Source organism: Pinus tabuliformis, chromosome 6 (assembly GCF_031772625.1).
Source record: "Pinus tabuliformis cultivar Carrire ecotype Pingquan chromosome 6, CPIR1, whole genome shotgun sequence".
In the NCBI taxonomy this organism is placed as follows: domain Eukaryota; kingdom Viridiplantae; phylum Streptophyta; class Pinopsida; order Pinales; family Pinaceae; genus Pinus; species Pinus tabuliformis.
The window spans coordinates 895,444,694-895,459,117 of NC_142292.1; positions in this window are offsets into that span (position 1 = coordinate 895,444,694).

The following is a 14,424-nucleotide window of genomic DNA, read 5'->3' on the forward strand; positions in this document are numbered from 1 at the left end:
GGGCAGCCCTGACGAAGCCCTCTCTCCGCCTGAAAGAAAGAGGATGGGGATCCGTTAATGATGACAGAATATTTGACATTCTCAACACATGCCATCACCCAGTTGATTCCCTGAGTTCTCAAACCAATTTTTGCGAGGAGGATACGAAGGAACCCCCAATCTACACAGTCAAATGCTTTTTCCAAATCTATCTTTAGAATAGCAGCGTCTGTGTTTTTCATTAAGACTGAGAACAAGCATTCCTGAGTGGATGCGACTGCATCGAGGATATTCCTATCCTTTAAAAACGCATGCTGATCTCTGGTTATGAAAGAGTTGAGGACCATTTTCATTCTTTCTGCGATAATTTTAGATATAATTTTGAAGAGGATGTTGCACAGGGCAATGGGCCTGAAATCCGAAAAAGATTCAGGCAAATCCTTTTTAGGAATGAGCGCTATAAAAGTGGCTGTAAGAGCACTATTGATATTCCCCGACATTCGAGAAGCATCTACCATCCCTAGCAGTTCATCTTTGAATAAATCATAGAAGTGAGAAAAAAATTCAATGGGCCAGCCATTCGGCCCAGGACTTTTGTCCTTTTTGAATTTCTTGATGGCATCATGAAGTTCTATTTCCGTGATGGGTTTAAAGAAATCTGTGTTAGCGGCATCATCAAACATAACAGGGACATGTTCGATCATCCAGAAGACATCATCAATCTCAGAAGCCCGCCTTTTGTATTGCTCATGAAAAAATCTAGTGGCCGCCGACGAGATATCCTGTTTAGAATGAAAGAAGCCCCCATTTCCGTCCTGAATCTTCCAGATTGAATTTTTATGTCTTCTTGCATTTGCAAATGAATGGAAAAACTTTGTGTTCCGGTCGCCCTCCTTAAGCCAGAGCGCCCTGCTTTTAAGTCTCCATGATAATTCTTCCTTTTCCAGCAGCGCTTGTTTCTTTCTCTCCAGGGAGCTAAGATGATTTTTTTGTGCAAAAGACATGCTGTCAAAATTGGCTGTAGCAGACAAGAAACTTAATTCCTTTTTTATGTCATCGAGCCTCTGTTTATCCAGCTTCCTTTTTTTGATTGTCCAGTCCTTTGCCACCACCCTCAAAGACTGAATTTTTTCGCGGAAGGTCATAAAGGGAGCAAACTCCGATTGCTTTAATTCATTCCATTTTTTCGAAATGAGTTCATTGAAAGATTGGTTAGATAGATAGATTCTGTTAAATTTGAAAGAGTATCCAAGTGTAGATTCCGCTTGCCTCCAGCAAAGATGGATGGGACGATGATCAGAAGTGCGTTCATTTCCTGTGCAAGCGACTGGCATTCCCCATTCCTCAATCACACTGGCATTAATGATAAACCGGTCGAGTCTTTTTGCGATATATGCCCTACCAAATCTGCTATTGTCCCATGTTGGAATCATCTTTTGAGGGATTACATCAACCAGATTTCTATTTAGAAATGCCAGTCGAAGTCTGTCAGTAATAGAGTCATGATTCCTGCAAATACCCCAACATTCATTAGAATTTAGAGTGACATTTAAATCCCTGGCAATCAATAAAGATTCAATGTCCAGGATTTTTGATGCAAGCAACAAATCCCAGAAGGCAGATTTGTTCCTGTAAGGCGCATAGATGTTCAGAATGTGCAAAATCTTTGGCCGACCTCTGACCGACGCTGATATAAGGATGCCTGCGCAGCATTTATAGGCTTTTTCTCAGACCCATGACGGATCCCATAAAACTGCCAGACCCCTGGACAAACCATCAGCGTCCAATGCAACCATATGCCAGGATGGGAGCATTCTTCTGAAAAATGCAATAGTGGCCTTACTAGAATGCATTGTCTCCTGTATAAAGATGATATGAGACTGCGCTGTTACAAAAATCTCTTTTAGCGCCAGAAATTTTGGGGAGGCGCCCAACCCCCTGATATTCATAGAAGTCAGGAAGGTCATGACGAAGGCTGGCCAGCCGAACATGCTCTAAGAGGCTGGGGCTCAGAAGAGTCGACGATTGGAACTTCGACCAAAGAGAGGTTCGTGATGCCATAGTCAGACACGATTGTTCTGCCTCTAAAATGCCGCGATCCTCCCCTCTGTTTTTTCCGGACAGTGATGTTCTTGGCAGAATTGGGGCTAATGGATGGGAAAGAGGGTTTATGAATGGTCAATGGTTCCAGGACAGGGGGGTTTCTCTGGAGGAGATTTTCAATATCACTATCAGATTTATTCACCGGGGATTCTGTCGGTGAGTTGAAAGGAGTAGGGGATGGCATAGGTTCCTTGCCTCTAGAAAGACCTGCAGGGGGGGTAACTGATGAAGGAGGTGAAGAGCTTAGCAGAATAGGATGACTTCCCACCACAAAATCGGCTTTTTTCATGGGAGATGGAGAGGGCACCGGGATGTCATCTATCGGCTCAGGAACGACAGGACAATTCAAGACCGGTGAGAGAGGCTCATCCGGTACAAAACATTATTCTTCCATACAACAAATCTCAAATTTTCTTTCGAATACTTGTGTTGATGATTTCCTTGCTCTTGTTTAAATATCATATATGTATAGCGATAGGAACCAACTAGAGCGTCAGTAAGGCGCTGCTGAAATTTTAGTGATATTAGCAAAGGAATTTTTTTCCATGTCATGTGCGAAGAGTTGTTCACAATGGTACAAATCGACGTGAAAATCTTTGTCAGATTAAAAATATTATGGGGTGAAATCTGCACGTTCAAATTTGTCTTAATTTGTATCGAAAAGTTTGATTTTTTTATTTTTTTTTGTGGTAGAGTAATATTCACGTTAGAAAATATGAGAGAGAAGCATGTTCGAAAAAAACAAACAACAAAAAATGATATTTCCATCACATCAGTACATAATATAGAGTATGAAATATTCCAAGGGAAAAATGGAAAATTAATTTATCTTTTATCGTGATTTTGCTTGGCCATAGGTATTGTGTAGGCTACGAGTGTACCCACAGCAAGTATCCCTGGGTCAAAATTGTATTCTGTCATATTATGTAATTTTGTTGAGTTGAAGTTTTGAACCATTTCCCAAGAAGAAATTTCGTTTTGGAACATGTCACAAAAATCATATATTTGATAAATGTAGTTAAAATTGACCTCCACCACTTAAACAGTTGGGTTGAATTGTTGATGAGGTGCCTTTGCAAGACATTGAGATACGTGAGTGGACTCGCTACATTATTTCGATAATGTGTGTGAGAGAGAGAGAATGGGTTGTTGTGGGTGTATATTGTGTGAAGATGCTTGAAGGCTCTATCAAGTTTGGCACATTTGAGAAAGATAGTTCTTTTCTCTAAGAGTTTGTTTCAACATAAATTCAATTTAGATTTAAACAATATTGATATTTCACATTTCTCAAATTGTAATGTAGGATATATAAACTAATATAATTAAAAAAATAACTTAAATAAATATTTATTAATCAAATAATATTATTTATTGATAAGTAGTTTTGGATTGGATCGGATCTTTAAAAAAATATTTTCTTCTTTTCTCTCCAAGTTAATAATTGTTGTTTTATTATTTAAACTATTATTTTATTATTTTTCTTTGGAAGGTCAATTTTAGGCTGGAATTTTCTTTTCTCTCCAAAATTAATAATTGTTATTTTATTATTTAAACTATTATTTTATTATTTTTCCTTAGGAGGCCAATTTTAGGGTGAAATTTACTCTATTTAATGTGTAGAGGTCTCTCACGGTCTTCCCAACCGTAAGAGGGTTTATCTTCCACGAGATTTACTCCTTCCTCTCAAATGAATAGTCAAGGAAAATTTTATAATTTTTTCTCCTAAACCCTTATAGTAGCATCCTGCTCTATATCATGGGTTCAAACCAATCTTTCTCTCCCATTGGTTATGCTTTGGAAACATCTGTGTTTCTCTCCTACGGTGTTCCTATACAAAAACCACTTCATGACATCTATCTCAAGTTATCTTTTTCTCTTTCTTGTGATCTATATCTGTCAAATTCATCTGAGTAATGGAAAAAGGAGATTTGTTTTCCTCCTTTTGTTTCTACCCTCTTCTTGGGAATAACTAATTCCAATTGTTTCCCTAACAATTAGGAGTTAAGTTCAATGTGATAGCCCTTAACACATTACCCAAAATGTTAACAAACAAAAATAATTTCGTGTTTGTTTATAAAAGTAAATGTTAGTCAGTTAACCTTAGTCCTTTTTATCTTTTACAACCATTTTTAAATAATAAAAGTAATTAATGATTATCCAAGGGTGTCACACATAAAACTATTCATAGTCTCACTATCTTCCATTTTCAGATTCTCAAATCTCTCCTCATGTTTTGTAACATGACATTCTTCACTTTGGATATACCTTAATAACATGTTTCAAGAGTGTTTCAAGCCTTCTTTGAAGAATATTCACTTGAAATATTTGAAAATATGATGACATTTACGCCTTGTTGAATAGGACTGAGAGCTTTATTATCATTCTTTATGTTCTTCATCAACAATGTTTTCTCAACATTCATTAAATCCATTCATACTACATTGTCAGTAGACTTTAGATACCCATTACTGAAAAAGACCCTAAGGTCATGAGAACATAGCAATGTTCTTATTATGATAAAGAAAGCATCATAATTTTTATCGGTTAGAATAGGAACCTGTGATTATGCCACACTAGTATCTGATGTCATTTAAATTTAGCTTCCAGACAGCTAAAACAATTTAAATGGAGGGAAACAACACTTTCTAAATCATATCAAATTGAAAGAGACAAGAAACAACATATCCACAGTTACAACAACCAACTCAGAAGAAAATATTGGACATGCAAAAAAAACCATAGAGTAGCACAAAAACTTCAACATAAAAATCAAAAGATTTCAATAATTGAATTAAGCTTTGTAACAATTACAATACTTTATTTACGACAATGAGTTACAATAGAATCTTAACAATAACTAGTAGAGTTGCAACAATAGTAACAATGAACAAATTTTTAGGAATAAGCCAACCAAGTTGCAACAACAATATCTTACAATCAACGAAGTAGCAACAACAATAAAAGCGACATCCAATGGAGTTGTAGCAACAAATAAGGAACGAACTTACAACAACAGATAGTGATCAATATTGAAGAAATGAACAATTTTAGCTATGTTGCAACAACTATGAGCTATAACTAAACAAAAATACATTTTTTTATTCCGCTAGTCTACGTGCTTACTTATGTTACATTCATCCATATTTATACACAACTTTCAGTTGGTTAACTGGATTTAAAAATTTGAATTCCCCCTTCACTCATAACCCTTCCAATCTCGACTGGGAAAATGACAAAATTGAAATAAATTATAGGACTTGATGCTCCTTCAGATTTCAATGAGTTGAGGCACGATTTAGTTACTTGTAAAATAATCATTGTAACTAACAAAAAATATGGAAGAATGATGTTATATCAAAATTCCCAAGTTTTTGGTAAATAAAAGATGGAGGACAATCATGTTAGGAATCTTTAATCTTTTTCTCTAGTCGATAATTTGCAACCAATCTTATAGGCTTCATCTCATGAGAATCAACATATGCATTGTCCAAGGACTTACCCTCCCAAGCCTATGAATGTTATGATTTGATGTAGCCTTCGTACTTATCCTTTCAATCTGATGAACGTGCCAATTTAATCAACTCTTTCAAACCTACCCCAATTTCTAGCTGATAATAGTGTGAAGCACCTATGATGATTATATATAGATTACTTTGTATTTTGTTCCATAGTATCACCAATATGCAATCAACAAACACTCTATGCTTCGCTGCATGATAATCATTAGGAAGCTCTTTTTAGATATTAATATAGCATATATTTTTCCTAAATACTTCCAGAATTAATCAAGGAACGTATATAATTTATAATCCATTGAAGAATGATGGTCATTCAAATCGATTGATCTATATTTGTATCGATTGTGATCCCTTGTGGATAAAATATAATTAGTTTGAATGAAACTCGCTACACTTTGCCTCATCACTTCTCGTATTTCCAAACATATCCATAGATGAATGAATCCCTTGTTTAAGTAGTTATTTATACCACTTCATGAGAGGGGTATATCAAGTAATGATTCCATAATCACTATTTCAACCTTTGGATGCAACATTATGTATGCTGGTACAAAGAAGTGAGTGGAGAGCGTGTCAAAGCCTCTTCATAGAGTGGAGAGTAGATCAAGAAAAAATAGAGAAAGCCTAAGACCTTTTCGCAGAGTGGAAAGGTGTTCACAAAATAAGAGAGATTATTATTTAACACTCTCCTTTAATATCAAGTGTTACATTCCATAGAATAACAAATCCCACTTAACTTTAATCTCAACTATTACATTCAGTATTATTAACAACTCCCACTTAATTATTACTACTATTGCTTTCATATAGAGGCATTTCATTACTCATAGTGATGGTGGAAACTCACACTATTTGTCTATTATCATCCTCTCCACCCTATAAATATTCTTAGAATTGAAACCCTTAGATCTTGAGATCTACTATGCTCTCTACTTCTGAAGAGGCTTGCACCTAGTTTGAAATTATGAGAATATTTACAAAGAGGGAGAGAAAATGAGGAAACACACACATTTATATATGACCTATTGCTCAGTAAATTACATTCATTAAATTTCTTGAAGCTACATGATTAAGTAAACTCAAAACCATTAAGAATAGATATTCTAATCTTATCTCACATATGCATGACTAACACTTCTAAATTCAGAATGCATGTAAATTTCCTAAAAATAAAAGCTCACTAAGTGTAATTGGGAGTAATTATCTCTAACAATCTTGAATACCTTAAATTTCAGTGTGGTTCATGTTAAAACTCTCCATTTCAAAAATGCATTTGTAAAGTCTCTTGGGGTAGTAGGAAATAAGGTGCACAACAAGAACATTGATAAGAAGTTTCACTTATGGCACCAACCAAGAATGATCCTTTGTCTATGAAACTATGGAATGCAATGCCAACCATGAGAGATCATCTAAAAAATATTTAAATCCCATCATGAAACTTTGTTGAAGTTAGACGACGTCAAAAAATCCCATGGATTAATAATTTCGATGCAATATCTTGCTTGTCCACAAGGATGGACCAAATGACTTTTTGTATTTTAGCTTGTGGGATAAGGCCGTAAAGGTTTGGAGATTAAGACATCTCATGTATGCAGAGTCAATTAAAGCCCATGATGATGCCCTGAATTTCAAATATGATTATTTACCCACTATCACACCACCATCGACTTCACTGTCTTAGCTTGTTCAAATTCAAACATTCAACATTGCTTGCAACCATACCACCTCAACTTCTTAGATTTGAAAGGATAAAACTACCTTAGATTATTCAAATATCAAGGGGTAACACCACATGTTAGGATAAATATTGTAATTGATGAAACTGACTCAATTTGTTTTGTATAAATAGAGATGCTCAGCCAAAGGTGGATATCACACTCTCGAATTTCATATTTATGTGTAATTTGGCACCTCTAGCTAAAGTTTATTGTATTCTTATTATTTTGCTCTATCTCTTTCAATAGGTACCAGAGTGATGTTGAGAGATTGTAAAATTGTGTGGTTTATGGAGTGGCCAACATGAATATTTAAGGAGTCAGAAGATGAAGAAGGGAGAGAAATTTTCCTTTTGCATTGTAGTTGTTTAGAAAGGATTGAACAACCATCATCCCTGTTGAGAATTGTGATGAATTTTCAAAGAACTGAGAGTTCCATAGGAGAAGAGCCACTAGGGACCTTTGCCAAAAGTCACAACCACCACTGCTATGAGCTACTCTGCCGCAATAGTGTTAGTTTTTATAGGTAGACTTAATTTCAAATTCCAAATTTGACCATATGTTAAGTGTGTTTTAAAATTTTGAACATTTATGCTAGTTTCAATAGTTGACTACATGGAGGGAATTTTTTAATGTTACAAATTTCCAACAATTTTATCTACATTTAGAGAAGGAAGGAATTTAGAATAAAAGTCTATCATCTTTTGCATTGTAATTTTATCTAACGTAGTTTTAAAAGTTGATTTAAGTGTGTCATTTGCACAGCCATCAATATTTGTAACAACCTGTGCTAAATTTGACTTTCAACTGCATGCATATGTCGAATTTGTAGTATTTGTTTTATTGTGGGCTCTCTAGAGAGTTGATTAACATAAGAAATTTATGAGTTAAAGTGTGTTTTCTACTACTATGGAGTGAGCCAAGGAAGAGGCACTATGAATTAAAGGAATTGAAGATTTTAGCAGTCTGTAAACTGAATTAAAATGGTGTCAAATACTACTGTTACTCAGTCATCAGTTCCTATTTTGACTGAGAAAAATTATGACTCATGGTCTATTAGAATGAGAACATTGTTACTTTCTCATGATATTTGGGGATTTGTTACTGATGAGTATCTAGAGTCCGTTGATCAGGAAACAAATATTACTCGTACAAATGTTGAAGGAACATTGTTGAGGGAGAATAAAAAGAAGGATAACAAAGTTTTTGGCTTGATTAAACAAGGCTTAGATGATGTCATATTTTCAAAGGTGTCAAGTGTAGAATCTTCAAAGAAGGCATGGGACACTCTTGAATCTTGTTATCAGGGTGTATCCAAAGTAAAAAATGTCAAGCTACAAATTGAGAAGAGATTATGAGAATTTGAAAATGAAAGATAGTGAAACCATGGATGATTTTATGACTCAATTCATGAGTATTGTTAATCAATTAAGACAGTATGCATAAGATCTCTCAAATAAGGGAGTGATCGACAAATCCCTTCGAAGTTTTCCAAAGAAATTTGAAGTTGTGGTTGTATCCATAGAAGAGTTTAAGGACACAAGTCAAAAGAAAATTTATGAGTTGAATGGTATGTTGATTGCACATGAATCTAGGATGTCAAGATAGGATGATAGCATGTTGGAGAACAATTTCAAAACTCAATTACAATTTAATAGATGAAGTGGTAGTGGAAAGTCGATTAATTGAGGACGACGCAGAAAGGTAGATGATAAAATATGTGTGTGAAATAATTCTTAGGATGAGGAGAAATCCCATCAGCGCCCTTCTAATCTAAGGGGGGGTAATATTAAAACCTGAGAACAAGGTAATCAAAGGTATTATATGTCTAATGTTCAATGCTCTCATTGCAAAAGATATAACCATTTTTCTATCAAGTGTTTGAAGAGGAAGGAAGGTGTTGGTAAGAAATTCACGCACATCTTAAACGAGCCTAAAGATAATTAGAAGCCAATGTTTTTGACTTGTAACGTACTCAAGAATGTTCAAATTATATTTGGTTTTTAGACAGTGGCTGAAAAAATCACATGACTAGAGACTAAGATTTGTTTGTTAGTCTAGACATTGGCATTCAGTCTAAAATTAAGTCGGGTAATGATAATAAGTTATTCGTTAAAGGTAAAGGGGTGATTATTGTTTATACTAGAAATGATGAAGGAAGGAAAATTTATTATGTGTATTATGTACTTATTTAAAATGCAATTTGTTGAGAATTTGACAAATGATAGAGAAAAGGTACAAAGTTCTCTTCAAATATAGAGTGTATAGTATCATTGATAAATATCAAAGTAAGAAACTGATAGCAAGAGTCAAAATGATAAAGAATAGGATGTTTCTACTTATAATGAGAAATGAATTATCTCCCTCATTAAATTCGTATAAAACTAAGAATTTGGATGAATCGTGGTTATGGAATTTAATATATGGTCATTTATATTTTGATGGCCTGGATTTGCTACAGAAGAAACAAATGGTGAAAGGATTTCACAACGTTCAACATCCAACAAGTTCATGTCAAAGTTGTATACTTGCAAAACATCACAGATAGAAATTTGTATATGGAGTTTCGTATAGGGTAAAATATCCAATTGATATTGTACACACAGATTTGTGTGGACCAATGCAAACACCTTCATTGGATGGTAATGTTTACTTTTTAACTTTTATTAATGACAACAATAGGAAAAATTAGGTTTATCTTCCGAAACAAAAATATTAAGTGTTTTTTGTATTCAAAAGATTTAAATCTATGGTTGAAAATGAAAGTGGAAAGCATATTAAAATTTCAAGATCATATATAGGTCGTGAATATATGCTAAATGATTTCATTGATTTTTGTCAGTTTGATGGAATCAAGAGATGACTAATGACACATTATACTCCACAACAAAATTGAATAGATGAAAGGAAAAATCGGATCGTTATGAATATGGCTTGAAGTATTTTGAAAGAAAAACATCTACCAAATGAATATTGGGGAGAATCAATTGATTGTGTTGTTTATATTCTTAACAGAATTCTGACTAAGACCATGAAGGACCAAGTTCTTGAAGAATCATGGAGTGGTAAGAGTTGTAATATATATCCTTAAGAATTTTTGGATGTGTTACTTATGCACATGTACCTAAATAATTGAGAAAGAAGATAGATGACATAAGTGAGAAGTGTATCTTTATTGGATACAGTAAGGATTCTAAGGCATATAGAATTTGTAATCACATTACCAAGAAGTATATTATGAGTAGAATTTTTTAGTTCAAGGAGGAATAATTCTAAGATGGAAGCATATATAAATATGTTGTAGAGGGAGTTGTATTATCTCATGGAGATGATGATGAAGATGAGCAAGAAGTACAATGTGGAAAAATGATTCTATATACACCTGTTGCAAACACTTCAAGAAGGAAATCACCAAGAGTCAACCCATTATAGTTCAGAACACCAAGAACTCAAGAACATGGTGAAAGATCAGTTTATGGTGGAAAACAAATAACAGGAATAGAGGTAAGTAATGAATCCAATCCTACATTAGCTACATTAATGTAACAACCCTAGTTAAAAATCCATGTAAAAATATATAAGACCATGGTCATGGGACACATATTCCAAGTTTAATGGTGGGCAATACATCCTAGTGTAGGTGTTCCTTCAGTTTATTATGGCGAAGGAAATTGGCAAAGGCAAAGGCTTTGGAAAAGCATGATGCATTTATTAGCATTTTATTTATGAAAATAATGGAAATTAGGAGAAAAATAAGGTGAAAGGTCACAGGTCACATGTGAGGAGGAAAACGAAGGAAAATAATGGAAATGAAGAAAATAGAGGCCTCATTGATAAAAAGGCTTTTGAGGACCAGTTGGGAAGACTTTTTTCAATTAATTTTTGGAGCTCTCTCTCTATTTTCTCTCTCTCATACTTTTGGACACTTAGAGTTTCTTGGAGAAATCTTGGAGGAGTGTGGAATACTTGGATTTTTGGAGAAAGAAGGTAAAGGAAAACAGGAAAGCACAAGAGGATATTGGGATCACCAACTACAATGGGATTTTATTGCAGGTACCGAGTTGCATGTATGTTTTCCTCACTAGTGTTGGCATGCATGGCATATGCATGTGGTTCATTGGTCATGATCTGTCACTGGCACAGAGGATTAACTGGATTGACAGTGGATTTTCCTAGCCTTGCCATTTCCTAGATAACCATGGTGTTGTGGGTTTATTTCTTTGTTTTTGTAGTTGGTTCTCATGTTTCCTTAGCTTTGAATATGGCACAAGGGTAACTATCTGAAGAGATTTTTGGCTCAAGCATATCTACAATCGGGTGGTATGTGGTAGTCCCATACTAGGTTAGATTTTGCATCATTAATATAAGTTTTTTTCTCCTTGTTATATCATGAGTATTATACTGGTTTATATGTGGATTATGGTTGTTGTTTCCTTGGTATTTCTATTGGTATTATGCTATTTATGAACATGTATTATGATGGTAGCTATGTATGGCTCTCATCATGTTTTTACTTGTAAATGAATGAACAATGTATCTATGGCCTAATGGATGAAATGGGATCTAATGTGTTGAGGCATCAATGCTTCTTAGCGATCCTCAGATGAGTATGATACTTCTATGTTTAGATATGTTCTTTACACCTATAGATTGCATATTTTTGATATGTTTGACAAAATGAATGTCATGTCTAGTAGGGATCAAGTCAAGGGTTTGTTTAAGAAATTGCATTTGTATCATCATTCTACTATTATCTTTTTGTTGTGAAGGTATCATTGAATTATGGGCATTGACCTGGGCCCTAGGCTTGAAAAAGTGGCTCAAATCCCAGGTACGTTGGAACAACACTGAGAAAAATAGTCCTTAGATGTTGGCATACCATGTTATGGGAGCATCCAGAACCTTTTATATGTTGTCATTCCCATATCATGGGAACGTTTGGGGGTTAATTGGTCCAAAAACTTAGTGTGACTCAGGAGCTAGTTACCTCAAAGGTTGGGATGGTTCCTAATGGTATTGTTGTTGTTGTGGAAGGTACGTATGGTGTGTTTCCATCAGTTCCACTTCCTTAATGTGAACTAGGAGGTCGAATCATATCATGGTAACTTCTCGTCACATGTTTACCCCGGTTGGCCGATTACTTGGGTAAATGTGGGAGGAGGGTGTTACAGAGTAGTATGAAAGCATGGTTCATCCCTCAGACGCGATGGGCGGTGTGTTGGTCATGCATTCATGTCGATTTCATATGTGTTCCTTATGCTTGTAGCCCATGTGCTTGTTGAATTTGCATAGTGTTGATCATGGTTGTAGTGATGTCACCATGTGAAGGTTGATGGTGTTGTTGTAGAATGTGTCGTCATGAGTGTATGGTTGTATATGCATTTGTTATGCATGTCAGTGTATATAGGTTTTTGTGCATGCATTGTTATGGTTATGGTTATGCATGCGTAATAGGTTAGATATGAATTGTGAGGTCATTGGATGTAGTTATGGAAAATTTCTCAAGGATAGTGATGGATTTTGGATGGCATTCCAAGTTCTGTTCGGTTGTGATCGGAGCACCGGTCTTGGTGTGATCATGGTTTGGTGAGGGTGGAGGTGGTTTAACCTCTGGATTCCCTTGGTTGTTCTTGGATTGGTTTTTCTATGTCCCACCTTCATGCTTGGAATATGACATGGGGGTGGCTTGCTAAAAGAGAGATTTGGTTCAACCATGTCTATGGTTGGGTGGTATGTGGAAGAAGTCCCAAACCTAGTAGGATTTTCCTATGATTAATAAAAGCTAAGTTATCTTACTTTTGCACTGATTTATGTGTGGATTTAATGGTTGTCATATCTCTGATATTTATATGGTTTTATGTTGGTTATAAGCATGGCTGAATGAATGGTTCATGTCATGGTTATTTCATGTATTTACTTGTAACTATTAAATGGATGGATGCAAGACCTAATTGATGATGTAATAGCTCAATGGAGAAGGAGGTGACCCTTTTAGTTATGTTTCATAAGTTGTTTCGGTCTTTTATGCTCTGTCTTGTATCCTAGACTTATAGGGTGCATTGATTCCAAGTGTTTGACAGAATTTCAATCCTGGTTGGGGTTTCTCAGGCCTAGTCCTAAGGGTGATTTTAATTGATCAACATTGTTAGTATGGTTTTAATTATTTCAGGAAGTTACAACAAGTTATGGGCAGAGACTGGTATTCTAGGCTAGAAAAGTGACTTAAATCCCTAGATCGTTGGCATAGAGCTAGCAATTTTGGTCCATAGTCATTGGTAGGTAGGCCTATGAGAGCGACTTTGGGTTTCTGGTCACTCCCTTTCCCATAGCATGAGAGCGAATATGGCCTAAGAGCTACAGAATAGTAGTGGGACCCAAGTACAGGCTGTCTGAGTGGCTGACTTGTCTTCCAAGGGTTTTGTTGATGATGATGGATGACTGTATGTGATGTTCCGTCAATTCCACTTCCTTAAGGTGACATAGGAGGTAAAATCTTATCGTAGTAGAATCTATCCTCATGTTTATCCTAGTTGGCATGGTTACTTTGGGTAGACTTGGGAGGGGGTGTTATAGATTGGTTTCAGAGCATGGTTTCACTCTCTTTGGGTCATATCTGGTGCTATAGATATGGGTGAATGTGTTCATCATGCATTCATGTCAGTTACGTGTGTGGCTCTTACACTTGCATTCCATGTGCTTGTTTCAATGCATCATACGGATCATGGTAGTAGTAATGTTATGATGAGGAACTTAATGTCAATTTTATGGAAGGCATCGTCATGAGTATATCACTGGTTATACAATTATATGCCGCTTTATTACATCCTTGTACGTTGGGTTGCATTTTTGGTTATTTGATTACATACATCAGTCTTGTAGGTTTATTACAATAATTGATCATTTATGCTCTACTACATGAAATATGTGTATGTGTAGTTGATTAGGCATTGCATATGCAGGTGGATAGTTACATGATGCAATGTGTATACTAGGGTAATGGTTGTTGTCATGCATGAGGTCATAACATGCATTCTTGATATGGGCTTGCACTGATGATTGGACCCTTGTTAGTATGATGGTTATGAGTTGATGCACTTATTGATATATGT